The sequence below is a fragment of the Mya arenaria genome, chromosome 3 (assembly GCF_026914265.1).
Source record: "Mya arenaria isolate MELC-2E11 chromosome 3, ASM2691426v1".
Taxonomy (NCBI): domain Eukaryota; kingdom Metazoa; phylum Mollusca; class Bivalvia; order Myida; family Myidae; genus Mya; species Mya arenaria.
Window position 1 is genome coordinate 8,720,012 of NC_069124.1, and position 23,888 is coordinate 8,743,899.

The window sequence follows — 23,888 nt, forward strand, 5'->3', positions numbered from 1 at the left end:
TGGCTCGAACTGGATGTAAAGAACCGATTTCTTTAAACTGAAGGTGATTTCTTTAAACTGAAGGTGAGCATTCCCGCTTGGCTTTTTCGTGGCTCGAGGTATTTTCACCGGTCTCAGGGAGTTCGAGCAAACGGGATTCAACTGTTATAAATAATTATGAGATATTCTGAGTGGTTAACAATTCATGTCTATCATAGCTGACTTATATGACTATGTACAAATTATATTGTCGACTTGAGATACACGAACTCATTGATATTACAATGATCTATAAAATGCCTGGTGCGACTAAATAGTTAATACAATACAATACAATACAATACAATACAATACGAACAATCGAACATATAAGTAAAAACAAACAACAATACATCGGTATACTCTTAAAACAGGTTTCGTGTCTTAACCTTTTAAACTAAAACTACATTGATACATTACCCGAATACAGAGCTACACAACTCTGAATCCTGCATGTCTAATACGCTGAGTGGCTCTCAACTCCTGGATGAAGAATGTTCTGAGTTCGTTGGTGAGCTATAAAAACAAATACATCATATTGTAAATAAGCAAACTTCATGTTCCGCAGAAGCATGGATTATATGTGATAAAGGGGAAATGACTGGAAGTAAGTTAGAATGACCTTCTTTCACCAATTAGCGAATTGATTGCTAATGCTTACGCAACGCAGCTCAGTACCGTCTTGAGATATTTTGATTATACTTTTGTATGCAATTTTAGAAATATGTTTCGACATATACTCTAGAAACCTTTAAACCAGTGGATGTTGTGCTTTTCTGTTAAGTTTTATTGAATTTCTCGGTGTTAATCTTTCCCCGAAAATTACATGTCAGTTGTCATTAAGTTTTCGCGCGACACTGAATCCTGCATGTCTAATACGCTTTCCTATCAAATCAGGATTTGTCATATATATTAACAGTAATTCGGTTGAATTGATTTATAATGCTTTCAACCTCTGCAATGGGGAAAGGTAATATTTCTGCGTTTGAAACATAAATCAATGAAACTGAAAATGAAGGACCAGGCATAAAATACATAAATAAGATAAACGTCTCTTTAAAATATGTGCAGGCGGTAACTTCTTTAAATAACCATCACTTTTAAGAAACATATAGGCTTTTATGATTTACCTCTTAATTCCATGATTTATACTGAGCAAAATTATTGCAAACAGGTGGGAGGAAGTGATTTCAAGAGGACATAAACAATAGTATATGATTTTTCCATCCCTTATTGCCTTGCGTAAAAAACGATTGCTATAAAACAAATTTGTCTTGATAATAACTCAAAACGTATTGTTTCAAACAAATGTGTTCCAATCAATTGTGTCTAAATAGTAAGTCAAAACGTATTGTTCCAATCAAATGTGTCTAAATAGTAAGTCAAAACGTATTGTTCCAATCAATTGTGTCTAAATAGTAAGTCAAAACGTATTGTTCCAATTAAATGTGTCTAAATAGTAAGTCAAAACGTATTGTTCCAATCAATTGTGTCTAAATAGTAAGTCAAAACGTAGTGTTCCAATCAATTGTGTCTAAATAGTATGTCAAAACGTAGTGTTCCAATCAATTGTGTCTAAATAGTAAGTCAAAACGTAGTGTTCCAATCAATTGTGTCTAAATAGTAAGTCAAAACGTATTGTTCCAATCAAATGTGTCTTTGATGACAGGATGAAAAACTGGTCGTGTCACGGGTTTTAAAAGTAGTAGTAGTAAAAGTAATGTCCGGAATACACGGTTAGTCACGAAGTCTTAGTCGACTATGAAGCAATGTTGTTATAACTATTAGTTGTCCAACGCTCACTTCGAAAGTATCCAAGTAAAACAGCATACAAGTTTTAAGTGTTTTATTTGATTGTGATCATAATGAATAACAGTGGTAACAATTCCTTTTCACTAGTTTAAAATGTTCATATATTTTGTAATTTTGATAGGAAATCCTAACAGAGGTGTATCCTCGACGCTTGTCAAAACCAGAATAAATATCAGTATCTTTTGGTCAGTATCTACCACGTGACTGTCACAAGGCTATTAATAAGTTAATATTACATAACCTTTTTCCATGCTGGACCGCCGCATTTAGAAATAAGACGTTTTAACAACAAAATGCGCTTAGGGCGATATGCATTAAAGATAAATATCTAAAGCATGTACTTGTAACGTGGTGGATACGTAACGAACAAAAGAACATTGTAAAATTAATATGCAATGTACATTTGAATATTGCAAAATATATATGTATTCTTATAAAATAAAATTCAGTGACTAAAATGCTACAAGTAAATTATTGCAAATAATTGGCGTTGTAGCATCTTAATAGTAAGTCAAAACGTATTTTTCCAATCAAGTGTGTCTAAATAGTAAGTCAAAACGTACTGTTCCAATCAATTGTGTCTAAATAGTAAGTCAAAACGTACTGTTCCAATCAATTGTGTCTAAATAGTAAGTAATAGTAAGTCGATACAAATTGTTTAAAACAAATGCGACTTAATAATAAGTCAAAACATATTGTTTCATACAAATTAAATTATTTGGTTATAGGAAGTTTAAAGCATAGCTGGTATTCAAAATTTCTCTTAATTGGGTCTAAGGACGATGCAGATAATCGTACCGCGTAATATAGTTAACGTTCCTATTCCGGGAATGAAGTCAATGATGTATGGCCATAAGATTGTCTTATTGAATATCATTCTAGTTCTAATGTCTTTTTAGTGGTCAAGATAATTAATCTATAATAATCTTCCACCTTCCAACCATTGACCTTCTTGATGCTGTCTTCAAATTTTCAAAGTTATTTTGACCTTCCCAAAATATCTCTTCCTAGGATATATGTATGTACTAGTATTGAGAAACCATAACAATGAATTGACGTTCAATCTGTTACATTTCAAGGCACAAGAGATGCACAAAGTGATGATATGGCCTATCTCATATATCTCATTGCTCGATACCCAATATGTATTGATACAAACTGTGGCCGATGATCAAAGAGTCCTATGTCGGCCCTCTGAGTATTAAACGGTGTGTTTGTTATGCGGATCTAGCCTCACTGCAGATGACTACATACAATTTTCCGGATCGTTTCTCATCTGGAAACTCTATTTAGCACAAACAAAAATAAAATGTAATATAACCCTTGAAACGCATGCCTTTCATTGCTTCTCATCTTTTAAAATGAAATGATGGTAATAAACACGAACGTGGGAAGCAAAGTTGCTATGATATACACTCGTATATAAAGTAGTGACTATCATTGGAGCGATCTATAAATGTATGATTAAAAAGTCAGTTTGACTATGCATTCAAACGAAACTCGTTTCAGGCTAAGCTGAGATAAAAGTAAAAATCGCTAAAATCAACGGTTAAACGGCATTTTTGGCATTTATATCCGCCCCACAACCTATAAATATCGGATGCTGAAATTGCTATCAAAGCCACCATATTCCAACTCCCAGTTTCGTTCGACTTTCCAACTTGTTTTGCACCAAATACGAACAAGAAATGAAATAGGAGCCGAGTTTCAGTGCAAAGTGACGTTTTTATGTTATTTCAAAGTAGACAAGTTTATTATGCAGTGAAAGGCTGTCGGTATTTTAAATACATGTATTGCAACAAAAAAACATTAAACTTGTTGACTTACGGAATTGCAAATTTCACTTTTTCTGTTTACCGGCAAGTGGAAACGCAATTTTAACGAAACTGATCTTGGAGAGAGAAAAGTGCGAACGTTTTTATTACATTGCTGACAGCCTCTTACATAACAGTATAAACTATGGCACGAGAGCGGTTCCTGAAAGTGTGTGTGTCTGTTTTGTTTATTCTGCTAGACTCCATTGACCATATTCCGATCAGTTGGTAACGATCACATTATTTCGCATATCAATTGAACTCAAACTGATATGGACCAAGATAATAACTTTAATATATACATTGCATTGTCGATACACATGTGAAAGTAAGGCAGTATCTTAAATGAAATTTCTTTACAACCATGTAAAAAGCGTTTTCCCATTTAAAGTCCTCGATCGCAAATGTTATGTTGGCGATAAAATGAATAATTGCATCGACTTGCAGGCAGCAGCATAGGAACGGAATTATACCCCTGTCTCACTGATGTACAAATCACGATTTCGAGGGTTATTCCGTATATTCAAATATTATAGACATTGTGCGGTTTTTATTTAAGGAAATGTTAAAACAACTGCTATAAAAGATAAAATACAACAACGTGCAAACACAAATTTGTAAATGTGCACCGAGCAAGAATAGCAAAAAAGCTTTGGTCAGTTGGCAGATATATAATTAAATTAAAACATCACCGCTCGAACCCTTGGGAACATGTGTTCAATCAATGTTTGTTTGCAGCTTACTGTGAGGGATTGATAAGATATACTAGTAAAAACAAATAGACAATGATTGAAATTATACAACATGCACTTACTGACAGTGAAATAAACGAGCGCATTTACAGGTGAGTATTGTGTAATGGATTGAGATCGGACGAAAGCACGCACGTAGCTACTTTCACGGCATTCCCGTAGCTAACTATACGGCACGCAAGGGGCTATCTATACGGCATGCGCGTAGCTACCTTTACGGCACGTACGTACCTACTTATACGGCACGCGCGGAGCTACCAATACGGCACGCGCGGGCTACCTATACGACACGGGCGAAGCTACCTATGCGACATGCGCGCGTAGCAGCCTGTACGACACGCACATAGCTACCCGTACAGCACGTGCGTAGCTACCCAATACGACAAGTGCGTAGCTACCTATACGGCACGCATGAAGGATAAAGAGAAGAAATAGAGGGAGAAAGAAATGGAAATTTTGAGAGAGAGATAGAGATAGAGAGAGAGAGAGAGAACGTAAACACAAATGGTTGGATGCAGTAACCAAAGTGTACGCAAGCAATGGCCATAAACAATAATATTAAAAAATAAAGTAGAAGTAAATGGTATGGAAAGATATTTAAGCAAAACTTAAATCTTGCTTTCTGCCTTCTCATTCTTGTTTTATTACGGCATGAATTCGTTATTTGAACAAATCTATAGATGGCTTCCAGAAATTGCTTTCGAGTATCTTGGTCGGTATAAAAAAAACAAATATTGTTTGCATATGCATAAATGTGCATGCATATGCTTTCTGAAACACTTGGACGGGAATTATTATTCAGTCGTTTATCTCTTGCATATCATCATATTAAGTGCTGTATTTCGATATTCCTGCCTATTCAAGTTCGCTTCGCTTACAATTCCCGTATAATTTGCAGCCGAACTTGTGTCCTCTGGTGTAAAGAGCAGAAGTATATCAACAGATACTCAAAGACAAATTAAGTATGCAAGAAAGCAAGATATTCAAGCAAAATGCAAGATGAACAAGTCAGAAAGATAGATGTACAAGTCACAAAGATAAATGTAGATGTCAGAAATATAGATGCACAAGACAAAATGCAAGATTAACAAGTCTGAATGCAAGATGTACAAGTCAGAAAGCAAAATGTGCAAGTTAGACTGCAAGATCTAAGTCAGAATGCAATATGTACAAGTCAGATAGTAAAAAGTACTAGTCAGAAAGCCAGAGGTACAAGTCAGGAAGATAGATGTACAAGTCAGAAAGCAAGAAGTACAAGTCAGAATGCACGATGTATAAGTCAGAATGCAAGATACACAAGTTAGAAAGCTAGAAGCACAGGTCATGAAGATGGATGTACAAGTCAGAATGCATGATGCACAAGGCAGAATGCAAGATTAACAAGTCAGAATGCAAGATGTTCAAGTCAGAATGTAAGATTAACAAGTCAGAAAGTCAGAATGCAAGATGTACAAGTAGGAATGATAGGTGAAAAGGTTAACATACTAGATGTATAAATCAGATCAATAGACGTACAGGTCAGAAAGCAAGATTTAAGTCAAAATGGAAGATGTGTAAGTCAGAATGCAAGATACACAAGTTAGATTGATAGAAGTACAAGTCAGAAAGCACATTACACAAGTCAGAAAGATAGATGAACAAATCAGATCGCAAGATGTACATGTCAAAAACTGTACTAGTCAAAATGCAAGATATACAAATAATGAAAATAGATGTGCAACTCAGAATTCAAGATGCACAGTTCAGAAAGTAAGATGTTATTTTTCCACCAATTACCATACATAGATATGTTCATTTTTATTTTTTTTATTCTCTTTTAAGCACGGTCTCCAATCAAACAGGTATCAGAATTAAACCGGATATTACGCACCAATCTCCTATCCTAAGCAGTGACCTCCCTTGACATGAAGCAAAATAGATCTCTGCCACCGTGAGCGTGTATACCTGGATTTCAGCTATATACTCTTTATAACTATTTTCTCTTTTTTTTTTGATAGGTTTTATAACATTTCAATGATTCAAGGGGAATGGAGGTTGAAATGCGAAAAAACTTTCAAAATCAAAGCTTATTTACAATCTTTGTCTATGTATCACGTGATATCTATCAACGGTCATGAGACCTGTCACTTATACTTTGTAATATATTACCGTGACGGTTTCTGTAATACATAATCCAACATAGTAGTACGACTGATTTTTCGTTGACTTGCGATAAATTAAACGATCATTTAAAGAAATCAGAATGTCTCAACAGCAACTATGTCATACGTTAAAAAGAAAAAAAATCACTTTAAATTGTTAAGGTCCTTTTGAGATTTTTAAGGCTGGCTGCATAACTTGTTGTGAGATTAAATCTTAATGAATGAGTTTAAATTATGAGCTGTATTAAGACAACATTTGAATCTGAGATATAATGTTTAAATACATATACAATGTAAGACAAAAAAAACACTTGAACATTCTCATTTGCTGATGTTTGGTTGGTAGTGCTTTTCTAACATGGTCGTTAGTTTGTTTACATGACAGAAATACATAAATACTGTGCTTTTTGCAGGGTTTTAACTGGAAAGAAATCGGTTTATTCTCTTTTGAAACATCGCTAGACAAGGGGTTGCCAATAAATCAAGCTAAAAACGCAAACGTGTATATAGAGCAGATAATAGTCTGTTTTACTTCGTGAAAGTGAACTCAATTTATCAATTAAAGATAATGTTTTTTAAACAGTCAACAATGAAGATGAATGTACACAGGTGTGTCAGCATACTACTAAATTGTATATCATAAAACATGTCTACAAATGCCGAAACTGTTCGATTCAAGATTAAACGAAAACATCTTTATTCACTTAAGTATTTAATTGAGATAAAATTTTGACTTATGGCATAAATTGTTCAACAATCGTCATCCGTAGCATCGGCCTGCGTTCGCTGACATCTAGCACCATGCTGTGTTTATAATGACGACCTTACGCTCGCCAAATGTTTACTCTGTCTATATACTTGACTGATTGTTTGAAATGCGCATTGGAAAACGTATTAAGTCCTTTAAATATGATGGTCCCTTACTTTTAATGATTCTATTGTTGACTGGTTAAGTAAATTTTTTAATCAAATGTCATAGGAGCATCAATTATGGTCAATGACTCCTTGAACATTCCTGGAAGTGAAATAATTTCCATTCATATTAGCTGTGTTACGGTAGATAGCTTTATCATCATGATAATTACAACAAAATACTTCAAATTCATATAATTCATATCAAATATTCATGCCAAATCGTGAAACGCCATTCCGCTGGGGTCATTGTACCATAAATATGAAATGCCATCTGAAAAATTTATTGAAGACAATCACATGGTATTAATGGACAGATTTACATATATTCTTCATTATTTGGTCAATACATCTGTCTCTGCAAAAGGCATTTCCTTGCTCCTAGCAATGTTGGGAGATACTTGTACAAGATTGTGGTGTTTGATATTTACACAATTCTATACATAACGTGGGTTATATTTCACTGATAATACCTGTTATGGGTCTGCTGAAGACATATTAATTACTGTGTATTGCACCGGTCCTTTGAAGTATTGTATTCGGATTGTAACATCTGTCTAGCATAAAGCAATTAATATTATGAAAATAAGAGTGCATATAAGAGTGCAAGTATATAGTTCTCGAATGTTATTTTTAAATACAAAATTTTGTTATGTTATACTTCGTAGCAATAACATATCTTGAAGCTCTGGTAATATGCATGGAAAACGAATCCAACTCGATGAGTTATTATATTACCCCATAGTTGTCTTCACCATCTAGCATATATTAAAATAAGACACGCCTACCGCCTTGGCATGATATTCCTTCCAGTCACAACGCTCAGGCAGACGTTATTTTCAAAATTAAGAATCACTTCATGCATTGGCATTGGTTCATTGTCTGGCTGTAACTTCTGGAAAAACTGTACACAACCGGCGTTCGTCATTGGAAACCGGTAAGAATCGTTTTGTTTCAGTTAAACTTATACTATATATCAGGCGTGAGACCACAGTTATTTTTACTATATGTTTCATATAGACACTAACCTGGCTTTTCACTATAAAACAGTCCCAATTGAAAAACAAGTAACTGGCTGCAGTAGAACAATCCAAGACACAAAATTTAATCACAAGAAAACATAGGGTTGACCATTGCGTTTTCTCACAAAATTGAGTAGTAATACATGACCCTAAGGTCAAGACAGAATACGGCTACAAACAATCAATTTACATAGTTCCACAGGCAATGATTTTTCCATTTTTTACACTGAAAACTATCAGTTTTTGCAATACAGTGTCCAATTATGTTAAGCTCTATGCAAGAAGACCACCTGTTTCTTCTCTTTCATTCAACTTAAAAAAAATATTGATACTTGAACACAAGCACTCTTTTTACTGTATTCACATTCGGATCTTGGTCAACGGGGGCAGATAACTGTGGTCTTAAGCCATATCCTTCAAAACGCTATCAAACTAGTTACAATGGCTATTTAAATGTTATGAACATTATACGGCGCCGGTTTGCCCTTTACAACACACCTGTTTGGTAATTCGAGCTACCTGGTCGTCATTATGGACAGAGGACACACCGGCGCCGCGTTTGAACACGTTTATTGCGTGTGTTTCAGCGAGGCAAAAACATCAAGTTTACCAACCAGAACGTTGAGGGGGATCACTGCTAATGAGATTGAATACGTCAAGCGAACTACCTGGTGCCGGTATTTATAATGTTGAAAACAGAGTCGGTTCCCATGTCGCTATATGTAAACATTATGCACCAATACAAACTTAGATACCATTTCGGACAACAGATCGATGTATTAATGAAATAAAGTTATATAACACACGATGGTATTTAATGGTTATATTATGCCCCATTCAACATAACAACAGAAAGAAAGATGTTCTAAATCAAATAAGGTTTTAGCTAAATTTCTTTACAAACGACTAAGCATAACTTTGTGCATTAAGTTGAACGCCCTGCTCGCTCAGTTTCTCTCAATTCAAATTCTCCTTAAAGAAAGCCATCGTTCCAACGTTCGCCATTTTGAATCATTGCTGACGACGTCATGTGGTGAGATTCGTGTGTTATCGTTTACCGGAATTTCTTTTAGACCTGTACAAAGTACACATACATACACTTGGATGACGTAGATCGAAAATAGTTAACCCGTACAAGTTCTATAGCTTTGTATTCCTTATAATTTCATTGCCGGAAAAGGTTTAAAAAGGGATCAATTGTTAAAAACTTGAAATTTAATCCGCATGTTATTCTTTGTCTAGTTTCATTATGCGAGCAATTCGATTCGTCAACAGTCATGATTGGATAAATATTGACCAATCAATATTTTTTTTCTACTAACTTGAACCAATCCAAAGCATTCACTGTTGTTATAACTGGATGCAGTCAGATGATAGCATAACTTCTTTTACGGTTTCATCCCGCGGGTTTAGCATTTGAGAATTTCATTCTTTTGTAGTGACAAGCATGTTTACAAGTTAGTTTACGGTAAAGGGTGTAATCGATTTTTGCCATCGTGAAAACACAGTGTGTGTATACCACGTGATAAATTACGTCACATATGCTACACCGGAAGACAATATTTTGCTCAAAACGATGGTTTAAATCAAAGATAACATTTTTATAACACTATTTTAAATGAAACAAAGTGCAGTCTATGCCGCTTTAAGGGACGCACATTTGTTTTATAACCGAAATTTGATAAAGTCATTAGTTTCATCAAACACTTCAACAAACCTGTTTCCAAAATCATGTTTTGACAGTGCTCCGTCAGACGGCCGTATTGCGAAAAAGTTTGTCGAAGTGTTTAAAGAGATAAACTCTCAATCAAACTCTGGTAATAACCGAAGGCGGGGCTCCGTAAGCGGCTTTGTTTCATTTTAAATGGTGAAGAAATAGTGAAGTTATCTTTGTTTAAAGTATTTTTTTGAAATCAAAATATTGCCTTCCAACGTAGCATTTATGACGTAATTTATCACGTGGTATACACACACTGGAACTTATCAATCCAAAAGTTCGATCCGATTATCAGGTGTAAATCATTGTGCCTCAGAATCTATTTAAATGAAATTTAGAACTAAGCCACTTTTCGATATGCTCGAAAACCACTTATGGTGAGTCTTGTCTGTTTATCAAGTTTGTACCAAAAGCAAAGCCCTACCAAAAACCGCATGCTTCAAGTCATGCACGGAAATGGAATAAAGCAATGCATATGGAAACTGAATATGTTTATCAAGCGGTACAATATTAAAACAATATAGTAAATACAATAAAACAAAGACTCTAAGTATATCCCATTGGTTGGAGCGGAATATAAATACATCCCAACCCAACACGATGCTTACGCCGGGTTATCATGTATATTCCATGGGTTTGGGCGGAATATAGATACAACCCAACTCAAAACGAGGGTAACCCTGGAGTACACATGTTTCTTCCGTCGGTCGGAGCGGAATGTAGATGCATCCCGACCCAAAGCAAAGGTGTACATCTGTTTTCTACGCGGGCTCGTGGTTTATGCTTTTTCTCCAATACCGTCTTCAGCGAAACTAAATATCTAGTGTTTAATGAAACTCTTTCGGCAGTTATGAATTAAGGGATGAAAATTGGCCATGAAAAGACATTACGTATTTCCAGAATCCTAAAGGGAAGGGTGAGAAAAGGAATTATTTTAAATTGTTTCCGTTTTTTTTCGATTCCACTTATCAATGACTGAGTTTGAATTGTAAATCAGATATGCTTTTTCGAACATTGTGTCAGGACTTTAAAAAAAATAATACATAACTGACGTTCTTTCAAGATTAATATTCTTTGTTGAGCAAAGTGGCACAAATCAGTCGTGTGTAGAAGATTATATCGAAGAAAATGCCAAATGTACATAATGCTAACAAATACCTTCACTTCACGTTCAATTTCATAACTACAATATCGCGCGTGAAAGTCTACTTATATAAAGACATTTCTATAAATGCACACTTTTAGAATGTTTATGTAGACACGTTTATCAACATAAATTTGTCAGCCATTACTGGAATTGCCGGATATCCAGGCGTGGGGTAAATAATAACAAAATAGCATGTGTTCCCGGTCCTGATATACATATCCGACCAAAGCGCACGTGCGCATGCCGGTGTCATGTTCTTGAACAGGAAACAGTGACGTCCATGTCGCATGTATGCCTTCGCTTTGTCACAAAGTCAATTGTTGTATGATATGATGATTATACGCACTTTCTGTTTAAGTAAAATCTTTTTTACAAATGTGTTTTTTTTTTATTTGTTTAGAGCTTTACCTTAAGAGAAGACAAAATCGGATGTTTAATTCGTGCATATTAAATAAAAATGGACATATTTGTAAAATTGAGGTCCACCATAGATGTGGCTGTTTACTAACTATTGCATATATGTTTGCCATAAACATCCGGAGTGATGCCTTTTCAATAATTGTATCTATTCAAAGCTCGTTCGAAGATTAGCTACGGTCGTTTCATGTCAACGGAACTGGCCATGTTTACTATCAGCGAATGTTGTGCTTTATTGTGCAAGTTTTGATTTCGTGTTGATAATCTTTTAGCACGAAATACATTCCTTAAATGAATCGTATAGTTGACCTCCTATACATAAATAAAGCTTCTTAGAAAAAAGAGGATGCCCTTGAATTGCTTTCATTTGTTTTCCTTGTCTGAAATTTCTACAACGATACACAGTTCTTATCTCAAAAGAAATCTTAGCACTTTCATACTGTACTGAATAAGTACATCAATTTTCTTTGGGTCGGAGCGGAATATAGATGCATCCCAACCCGTCACGATGGCTACCCCAGGGTTCACGTGTATCTTCCATGGCTTGGAGCGAAATATAGATGCATCCCAACCCGTCACGATGGCTACCCCAGGGTACACGTGTATCTTCCATGGCTTGGAGCGAAATATAGATGCATCCCAACCCGTCACGATGGCTACCCCAGGGTACACGTGTATCTTCCATGGCTTGGAGCGAAATATAGATGCATCCCAACCCGTCACAATGGCTAACCCAGGGTTCACGTGTATCTTCCATGGCTTGGAGCGAAATATAGATGCATCCCAACCCGAAACAATGGCGACCCTGGGGTTCACGTGTATCTTCCATGGCTTGGAGCGAAATATAGATGCATCCCAACCCATTACAATGGCTAACCCAGGGTTCACGTGTATCTTCCATGGCTTGGAGCGAAATATAGATGCATCCCAACCCGTCACAATGGCTACCCCAGGGTTCACGTGTATCTTCCATGGCTTGGAGCGAAATATAGATGCATCCCAACCCGTCACGATGGCTACCCCGGGGTTCACGTGTATCTTCCATGGCTTGGAGCGAAATATAGATGCATCCCAACCCGTCACGATGGCTACCCCGGGGTTCACGTGTATCTTCCATGGCTTGGAGCGAAATATAGATGCATCCCAACCCGTCACGATGGCTACCCCAGGGTTCACGTGTATCTTCCATGGCTTGGAGCGAAAGATAGATGCATCCCAACCCGTCACGATGGCTACCCCGGGGTTCACGTGTATCTTCCATGGCTTGGAACGAAATATAGATGCATCCCAACCCGTCACGATGGCTACCCCAGGGTACACGTGTATCTTCCATGGCTTGGAGCGAAATATAGATGCATCCCAACCCGTCACAATGGCTAACCCAGGGTTCACGTGTATCTTCCATGGCTTGGAGCGAAATATAGATGCATCCCAACCCGAAACAATGGCTACCCCGGGGTTCACGTGTATCTTCCATGGATTGGAGCGAAAGATAGATGCATCCCAACCCGTCACGATGGCTACCCCGGGGTTCACGTGTATCTTCCATGGCTTGGAAAGAAATATAGATGCGTCCCAACCCGAAATGATGGCTACCCCGGGGTTCATTTGTATTTTCCATGGCTTGGAGCGAAATATAGATGCATCCCAACCCGAAACGATGGCTACCCCGTGGTTCACGTGTATCTTCCATGGCTTGGAGCGAAAGATAGATGCATCCCAACCGTCACGATGGCTACCCCGGGGTTCACGTGTATCTTCCATGGCTTGGAAAGAAATATAGATGCGTCCCAACCCGAAGTGATGGCTACCCCGGGGTTCACGTGTATCTTCCATGGCTTGGAAAGAAATATAGATGCATCCCAACCCGAAACAATGGCTACCCCGGGGTTCGCATGTATCTTTCGTCGGTCGGACTGCACAATATAGATACAACCCAACCCGAAACGATGGCTCATCCCGGGTTCACAAGTATCTTCCATAGGTTGGAGCGGTATATAGATACATCCCCACCAAAGACGATGACTACCCCGGGGTTGACATGTATCTTCTATGAGGCGGAGCGAAATATAGATACATGCAAGATGAACAAGCCTGAATGCAAGATATACAAGTCAGAAAGCAAAATGTACAAGATAGAATGCAGGATCTAAGTCAGAATGCAAGATGTACATGTCAGATAGTAAAAAGTACAAGTCATAAAGCAAGAAGTACAAGTCAGGAAGATAGATGTACAAGTCAGAAAGATAGATAAAAGTCAGAATGCAAGATACACAAGTTAGAATGCTAGAAGCACAGGTCATGAAGATAGATGTACAAGTCGGAATGCATGATGTACAAGGCAGAATACAAGATAAACAGGTCAGAATGCAAAATGTTCAAGTCAGAATGCAAGATGTATAAGTCAGAATGCAAGATACACAAGTTAGAAAGCTAGAAGCACAGGTCATGAAGATAGATGTACAAGTCGGAATGCATAATGTACAAGGCAGAATGCAAGATAAACAAGTCAGAATGCAAAATGTTCAAGTCAGAATGTAAGATGAACAAGTCAGAAAGTCAGAATGCAAGATGTACAAGTAGGAATGATAGGTAAAAAGGTTAACATGCTAGATGTATAAATCAGATCAATAGACGTACAGGTCAGAAAGCAAGATGTAAGTCAAATTGCAAGATGTACAAGTCAGAATGCAAGATACACAAGTTAGATTGATAGAAGTACAAGTCAGAAAGCACATTTCACAATTCAGAAAGATAGATGAACAAATCAGATCGCAAGATGTACATGTCAAAAACTGTACTAGTCAAAATGCAAGATGTACAAATAAGAAAAATAGATGTACAACTCAGAATTCAAGATGCGCAGTTCAGAAAGTAAGATGTTATTTTTCCACCAATTACCATACATAGATATGTTCATTTTTGTTTATTTTTTACTCTCTTTTAAGCATGGTCTCCAATCAAACAAGTATCCGAATTAAACGGGATATCCTACCTAAGCACCAATCTCCTAAGCAGTGACCTATCCTGATATGAAGCAAAATAGATCTCTGCCACCGTGAGCGTATGAAGCTGGATTTCAGCTTTATACTGTTTATAACTATTTCTCTTTTTTTCGGGATAGATTTTTTATAACTTTTCAATGATTCAACTTATTTTAAACCTTAAAATCAAAATCGAAAAAAGCATCCTTAAAACCAAAGAACATTGTTGTCGATTCACAAAAGTAAAAAAGTAAAGTTGTGAAGCACCAATCAAAGATTGAGATACTGAAATACTGAAATAGTTTTATACTGCTCTATAATCAATTATTTGTGGTAGATTTAGGGCGTAAACAATTCTGGAAGATGAGCTACGATCGTTTCGTGTAAACAGAACTGGCCATGTTTACTACCAGCGAACATTGTGCTTTATTGTGTAAATGGTGATGGCTTGTTGATAAACTTTAAGCATGAAATACATTCCTTAAATGAATCGTATAGTTGACCTCCTTCCTGTACAGTAAGTACAAAATAAGAAAATTGAGAGCGCCATTGACGTGTTTTTATTTGTTTTCCTTGTCTGAAATTGCTAAAACGATACACATTTTTTTTCTCAAAAAAAGTCTTAGCACTTTCATGTTGTTAATGAAACCTCCTAATGTTTAGGTTTCAAAGGTAAACATTCAAGGTTAGATGCGGTCGAAACTTGCAAAGGCAAATGAACGTGTAGAAGCAATAGAAAAATGAATAGGTTTGAGCTAAAGTGTATTGCCTGTTTAAAATTTCTTTATATACGATAACAAAGCATATCTTTCAAACACTAATTCAAGGACACCATGGTTACAACGTTCGTCATTTTGTAAAGTCGACGTCGTGTGGTGAATGCCGTCTGTTACCGTTTACCGGAACTTCCTTTAGACCTGTTTAAAGTACATAAAATTGGATGACGTAAATCCAAAAATAGTTTACCGTATACGTAGTTCAAGAGTTTCACATTCCTTTTAATATCATTCTAATTAAAGTCGGACAAAGTTAACGACTGGATAACTTATTTTCAGGACTGGTTATCCTTTGGCTAGTTTCATTATGCAAGCAATTTGATTGGTCAACAGTCATGATTGGATAAATATTGACCAATCAATAAACCTTTCGATTAACCAAACCAAATAATTAACTGTTGTTATAACTGGCTGGAAATGATTCCCCATGTCTTCTTTTTTGGCTTCATTTTGTTTGTTATGAATTTCATTATCATGGTTTTTCTTTTGTAGTGGCACGCATAGTTATAAATGTGTTTACGGTAAAGGGTGTATTCGATTTTTGCCATCATGCAAACAAAACAGTCCAAATGTTCGATCTGATTATCAGGTGCAAATCACGGTGCTTCAATTTAAATGCCGTTTTGAAGCAAATCACCGTTCGATATGCTCGATAACCTCGAGGGCTAAATCTTTTTCCATGTCCATTTTATAACAAAATCAAAGCACTACTGAAAACCTCATGCTTCAAGTCATACACGAAGATGGAATAAAACAATGTACATATATATTGAATCTGATCGGTACAATAATGGTACAGTATTGTAAATACAAAGATAAGTACAATACAACAAAGACTATAAGTATCTTGCATGGGTCGGAGCGGAATATAGATACATCCCAACACGACACGAAGGCTGCCCCGGGGTAGACCTGTATCTTCCATGGACCGGAGCGGAATATAGATGCATCCCAACACGACACGAAGGCTACCCCGGGGTAGACCTGTATCTTCCATTGGCTGGAGCAGAATATAGATGCATCCCAACCCGAACCGATGGCTTACCCGGGTTCACATTATCTTCTATGGGCCGGAGCGGAATATAGATGCATCCCAACCCGAACCGATGGCTTGTAACCCCGGGGTTCACATGTATCTTCCATGGGCCGGAGCGGAATATAGATGCATCCCAACCCGAACCGATGGCTTTGTAACCCCGGGGTTCACATGTATCTTCCATGGGCCGTAGCGGAATATAGATGCACCCCAACCCGAACCGATGGCTATGTAACCCCGGGGTTCACATGTATCTTCCATGGGCCGGAGCGGAATATAGATGCATCCCAACCCGAACCGATGGCTTTGTAACCCCGGGGTTCACATGTATCTTCCATGGGCCGGAGCGGAATATAGATGCATCCCAACCCGAACCGATGGCTATGTAACCCCGGGGTTCACATGTATCTTCCATGGGCCGGAGCGGAATATAGATGCATCCCAACCCGAACCGATGGCTATGTAACCCCGGGGTTCACATGTATCTTCTATGGGCCGGAGCGGAATATAGATGCATCCCAACCCGAACCGATGGCTTGTAACCCCGGGGTTCACATGTATCTTCCATGGGCCGGAGCGGAATATAGATGCATCCTAACCCGAACTGATGGCTATGTAACCCCGGGGTTCACATGTATCTTCCATGGGCCGTAGCGGAATATAGATGCATCCCAACCCGAACCGATGGTTATGTAACCCCGGGGTTCACATGTATCTTCCATGGGCCGGAGCGAAATATAGATTCATCCCAACCCGAACTGATGGCTATGTAACCCCGGGTTTCACATGTATCTTCTATTGGCCGGAGCGGAATATAGATGCATCCCAACACGAACCGATGGCTATGTAACCCCGGGGTTCACATGTATCTTCTATGGGCCGGAGCGGAATATAGATGCATCCCACCCCAACCGATGGCTATGTAACCCCGGGGTTCACATGTATCTTCTATGGGCCGGAGCGGAATATAGATGCATCCCAACCCGAACCGACGGCTATGTAACCCCGGGGTTCAAATGTATCTTCTATGGGCCGGAGCGGAATATAGATGCATCCCAACACGAACCGATGGCTATGTAACCCCGGGGTTCACATGTATCTTCTATGGGCCGGAGCGGAATATAGATGCATCCCAACCCGAACCGATGGCTATGTAACCCCGGGGTTCACATGTATCTGCTATGGGCCGGAGCGGAATATAGATGCATCCCAACACGAACCGATGGCTATGTAACCCCGGGGTTCACATGTATCTTCTATGGGCCGGAGCGGAATATAGATGCATCCCAACCCGAACCGATGGCTATGTAACCCCGGGGTTCAAATGTATCTTCTATGGGCCGGAGCGGAATATAGATGCATCCCACCCCGAACCGATGGCTATGTAACCCCGGGGTTCACATGTATCTTCTATGGGCCGGAGCGGAATATAGATGCATCCCAACCCGAACCGATGGCTATGTAACCCCGGGGTTCACATGTATCTTCTATGGGCCGGAGCGGAATATAGATGCATCCCAACACGAACCGATGGCTATGTAACCCCGGGGTTCACATGTATCTTCTATGGGCGGAGCGGAATATAGATGAATCTCAACACGAACCGATGGCTATGTAACCCCGGGGTTCACATGTATCTTCTATGGGCCGGAGCTGAATATAGATGCATCCCAACCCGAACCGATGGCTAACCCGGGTTCACATGTATCTTATATTGGTCGGAGCGGAATATAGATGCATCCGAACCCGAAACGATACATACGCCTGGGTTCACTTATTTCTTCTATGGATCGGAGCTGAATATAGATGCACCCCAGCCAAAAACGATGTCTACCCCGGGGTTCAAATGTATCGTCCGTCGGTCGGAGCGGAATATAGATGCATCCCAACCCAAAACAAGGGTAGCCACGTGGTACATCTGGGGGTTTTACGACGGTCCATGGTATATGCTTTTTCTCCAATCCCGTCTTCAGCGAAACGAATAGCTAGTGTGTGAAACTATATTGGCACTTGTGCATCGCTGTGCGTAGCAATTAAAATTGGCCATGAAAAGACATCGAAAAAAACATTCTTAAAACCCAAGAACAGTGTTGTCTTAAAGATTCACAAAATTAAAAACTTAAAAATGAAAAGCACAAATCGAAGATTGATATAAAAACAATATCGTACCATTCAATAGTCAGTTATTTTATAGTTTTATCATTTAGTATACCATTAAAACATTATAATAATAAGAAATTATACTCTTGAGCTTTGGTATGATTCCATGTCTTTCGATTCCACTTATCAATAAGTTGAATGAGTTTGAATTGTAAATCCGATATGCTTTCTCGAACATTGTGTCAGGACTTTAAAGCATATCAAAATACATAATCACTGACGTTCTTTCAAGATTATTACAGTTAGTTGAGCAAAGTGGCACAAATCAGGAGTGTGTAGAAGATGAATTTAAAAGTAAAGGCCATAAATACAATCTTTAATGCTACCAATACCATAACTTCACGTTTAATTTAAAAACGACAATATCTCGCGTGAAACAATATTTATATAAAGACATTTCTATAAATGCGCAAGTTTAGAAGTTTTATCTTAAAACGTAGATCAAGATAAGTTTGTCAGCCATTACTGAAATTGCCGGATATCCAGGTCTGGGGTTGGAGAATAATAACAAAATAGCATGTGTTTCCGGTCCGGATATAAATATCCGACCAAAGGGCACGTGCGCATGCCGGTCTCATGTTTTTGAACAGTAAACAGTGGCATTCATGTCGCTTGCATGCTTGCATGCCTTCGCTTTGTCACAAAGTCAACCGTAGTATTATATGATATCTATACGCACGTTCTGTTAAAGCAAGTCTTTGAGTATATATTTATTTTTTAAGTTTATTCAGAGCTCTTCCACAGGAAAAGACAAAATCGTATTTTTAATTCGTACAAATTAACTAAAAACGGACATATTGGAGCAATTCAGGTCCATCGTAGATATGGTTGTTCACTAACTACTGCAGATATGTGTCATAAAGGCAAACGGGACGGTGCTTTTTCAATAATGTCATCGCTTTCAAAGTGTGTTCATTGTCTGGTCGATTTTGGGCGTAAACCGTTCTGGCAGATTAGCTTCGTTCGTTTCATGTTAACGGAACTGGCCATTTGTTCTTTATTGTGCAAGTTTTGATTTCTTGTTGATAAACTTTAAGCATGAAATACATTCCTTAAATGAGTCGTGTGGTTGAACTCCTGTACAGAAATAAAGCTTAGAAAAATGAGAGCGCCCTTGACTTGTTTTTATTTGTTTTCCTTCTCTGAAATTGCTACAACGATACAGGGTTCTTTTTTTCAAATAAACGTCTTAGCACTTTCATACTCTTACCTTGCTGTTAATAAAACCTCAAAATGTTTAGGTTTCGTACGTAAACATTCAAGGTTAGATGCGGTCATCGAAACTTGCAAAGGAAAATGAATGTGAAGAAGCAATAACAAAATAAATACAGCAAATTTGTATGTGATGATGTGTTTTATTATTAAGAATGTCACGTTTTGGTATTGATGTTCACACGTTATTTCCTAATCGGACGGTCTGATCCAAATAAACATGGAACTTGTTTTGAAAAAGTCGCAATCTGACAGCAAAACATAGTCTAAAAGATAAGGATTTTGGCAAAGATGTAGGTTGTTAACATGCGAGAATAACAAGAATAATTCACCAATAAAAACATATCTGTTTTACGCTGTTGCTTATTGGCTATAATTTATGAAACTGTACGTTATTCAGCAATTAAGATAAAGGTTTCAATAAATGGAAATGAAAGCATGCAGGTGTTTGTTAGGACGACATATGGGGTCCCTGATAGTCATCGTCTAGCACCAGAATACTTCTTAAGCGTTATTAACTTTTTGTCTCTATACACATTGTTGTGACGAGAGCTTTCGTCGAATAAAATGTATATCAATTTCTGTTTTGTTCAGCACAATTCATTGTATATCACTTATAGTATGTTCGAAATTGCATTGCTATGCTTTAATGTTAAAAGCCTGAAGTAGTCGCCTAGACTGCCCTTTGTTTCATTTAAAATGGTGGAGAAATAGAAAAGATTCTTTGTTTAAAGTTTTCATTTCTAGCAAAATGTTGCCTTTCGACGTAGCATATATGACGTAATTTACCACGTGGTATACACACACTGATATGGCCCTGATTTCACATTTTCGTACGAATGCTGACGATTACCCTACAATTAATGACGACCGTAACACGGCGGTAATACGAATATAAGCAATGTATGCACGGAAATTGCTTATGTAGGATTGAAACAAATATTTGAGCAATCGCAAAGAATCATCCTTTGTCATACACATACCACTGTTATCAATATACGGGTATCGTCACCATTCGTACAAAAAATTGAACAAGGGTTACCCCTTGACGACTACCCGGGGTAGCAGTATAATTATCATATGAATGTGCAGTCGAAACCCGTTGACTCGAAATCGCATGGCTCGATTTCCTCGTCGGCTTAAACTTGATGTAAAGGACCATGTTTTAAACTGGGGGAATCCCCAGTCTCTAGGTATGACCACAAATGTCGGAAGTGAGTGAATGGTTTCGAATGTCGAAATCGAATGCTCATTATTCAGTATAATCAGTGGTGTTAAGCATATGAATTGATGTTTTGTTTTATCATTAAATGTTCATTCAATTTAAACTAAGTAAGCATTTCCGCTTGGCTCGATATTCGCGAGGCTCGAAGTATTTCAGTCGGTCCCTGGGAGGTCGAGCCAAAGGGTTTCGACTGTATGATTGAATGCCATATCTTCTGATAGACATATACTACACTAAAACCGACACAATAACATAAATACTTTTATACTCTCCGCCGGAAAAAAAAATGATACACTGGACGTATACGATGTACCCTGGTATTTGTTTGTAAATACAATTAAAATGTATATACGCACAATGGAAGTACATGTAGATCATAGATCATAATACTTAATGTGTCCTATATTATGTGTCCAATCCATTCTAAACTCCCTAATTGGCTCACTACTCAGCGGCTTGATATTTAGCCCACCGCCTTAACCAAAACTAATATAGACACTCGTCTCAAATAGTATTGCTGAAGTTAAATCAATTTCAAGAGATTTACGAAGTCCTTGTATTATATATTGCGTGATTTATATCATATATTTAAGGGAAAGTGATAGCGAGGATTTTTTTTCAACACGCGAATACATACGTTTGATGAAAACGAGAGCCTATAACACTTTCGAAAGCATACGGGTTTAGCCAATGACACATTCTGTTTGAGTCACTTTGTGGCAAATAGCTAAGGCTATACCAAATTGTTCCTATGTTTAGCGTCCGCGCAGGGATAGGTTTTGGGATTTCAGATCGGAGAAAAACAACACATTTTATTATATGATCAACGAGCCTTTCCCTTTAATGTTATTCTACAGAACACAAGTTTAAAACACACATACTTCATACTTTGTACCAATATTCTTGGCATTTGCTATCAGAACATGTGTGATTCCTATGATCAACAGACTTAAATACAAGTTTTATTTTAACAGCGAAATTTATAAGTGGCCTTTAATGGACAAAGGGGGATCTGGTGTATATATTCTACTAAGGATGTCACTCATTTAATATTCGGGGTTTTTCGAGGGCTCGTTTTTTAGGATAGCTATTCAGATGTTCGTACTGCGCTTAACGCTAAACATAAAACCGATTTGGTATAGCCTACTATAGAATCGTTGTCGAGTAAAAAAGCAACTCATGGTATCAAATTCATCTATGAATCCAAGCTCATAATTTGGCAGCGCTACTCTTTAATCAATGGAAACTTATCAGCGTGTCCCGTCTAGTTTCTGTTATGCCATATCAGGTACCCGTGTGGTTTCAAGCAGGGTCTTTTTTATGATTCGGCTACAGGGGCCGTATTCGTAAAGTAAATTAGGCCACACCAAATTAATGATTCGTTTCCTCGGATTTTGCCCAATGGAGCGAGCGAGCGAAAAAATAAATAAATATGCTATTTCGTCAGTTTTCATGAAACCCGAAGCGAGCGATGGGCGAAGAATATTTCTTCTTTTTAAAACAGATTGTTCAATACAGAATACAAAGCAAGCATCGGTAACTTCCCTTCACCATTTGCAGAAAGTAAGTAAGTAAGAAAAAGATCAGAGTAATAAAGACTTATGAATGAATTGGATGAATAAATTGAGGGTATTTAAAATATTAGTTGTTACAAATATTATTGTTTTGAAACTTTTTACTAAGTTAAAAATATTGACATAAAATCTGTTTGATAATGGCTCCTGTTCGTGTCCTTAAATGAGCATTGTTTCATTGAACTTATCACATAGGACTAACAACCGAACAAAATGCTTCGAAAATAACAACCTGAATAAAACTGTTTTTCAATGGAGTTTGAATTTGATTGAAAACAATCTTTGTCCTAGATTTTGCACTAATAATACTCTCAAAGTTGGCTACTAATTAGTTATTCTCCCATTCAATATTAGTTCGATATCGCAATCAGCTCTTTGACACAATGGTCATTTTGCTTTGTCCTAAGTGTATCATCTTAATAGTTCAAATTTCAAAACTTGCCGTCATTGACAAAATAAGAACCGCATGAAACAAAGATTAAAAGATCAGGATTATCAGTTTAAGGCAGATTGCATTGATAAGAAGAAGGTTTTCAGTACCGAGGAAATTTAATATAGCTTTTAAAGAAAAATAAACTTCGGTAATTTTAAAGATATCACAAAAGTTGACAGGCGTACATATCTAATAAAGTGTTTGCATGTTCATTTACATTTGTGCGTCTGTTTTGAAAGGATTTTATTCACAAAGGTAAGGCTTTGTAACGACATTATATTTCGCATTTTTTTTTCTTACTGAATATATTTCTACTGTGTAATATTAATATTACTAAAACATAAAGCAAACACTAAATGAATCCATTTAAAACACTGTTCATTTTTACATAAGTCAGTGTTCAGAAGAACATCGAGCAACATTCAGCGATGCAATTTGATTTTTGTCTTTATAGATTAGTATTGCTTATCAAATACAATACAAGTAGCATAAAATGAGTCAAGCAAACGTGGTACTCATTTATAAAATGTGGGAGAGGGTATCAAGCTCAACCTTCAATACAGAGGGGCATGTTCAGCAACACATTCTATGATCTCGAAAAACGGCACACGGATCAAAACTTACTATGATATTAAAAATCGGGACAAAAATCAAAACATACCATGATCTTGAATAGGGAACCCGTATCGATACATACTATGATATTATAAAACGGCACGGGGTCGAAACACAGTAT

General features: G+C 37.4%; 1 protein-coding gene across 2 annotated transcripts in view; it reads left to right on the forward strand.

Annotated features, from left to right (window-relative positions):
• The window catches only part of LOC128226489 (neuronal acetylcholine receptor subunit alpha-10-like), a 70,864-nt gene that overhangs the window by 17,206 nt on the left and 29,770 nt on the right, over positions 1-23,888 (forward strand). Inside the window, exon 1 of one of the 2 annotated variants that reach the window (XM_052936381.1) lies at positions 23,100-23,407. The exons of the other annotated variant lie outside the window; for it this stretch is intronic. The gene's annotated coding sequence lies outside the window, so the exon portion shown is untranslated. Of the gene's footprint in view, positions 1-23,099; positions 23,408-23,888 lie in introns of those variants that run through there. 2 annotated transcript variants of the gene reach the window in all.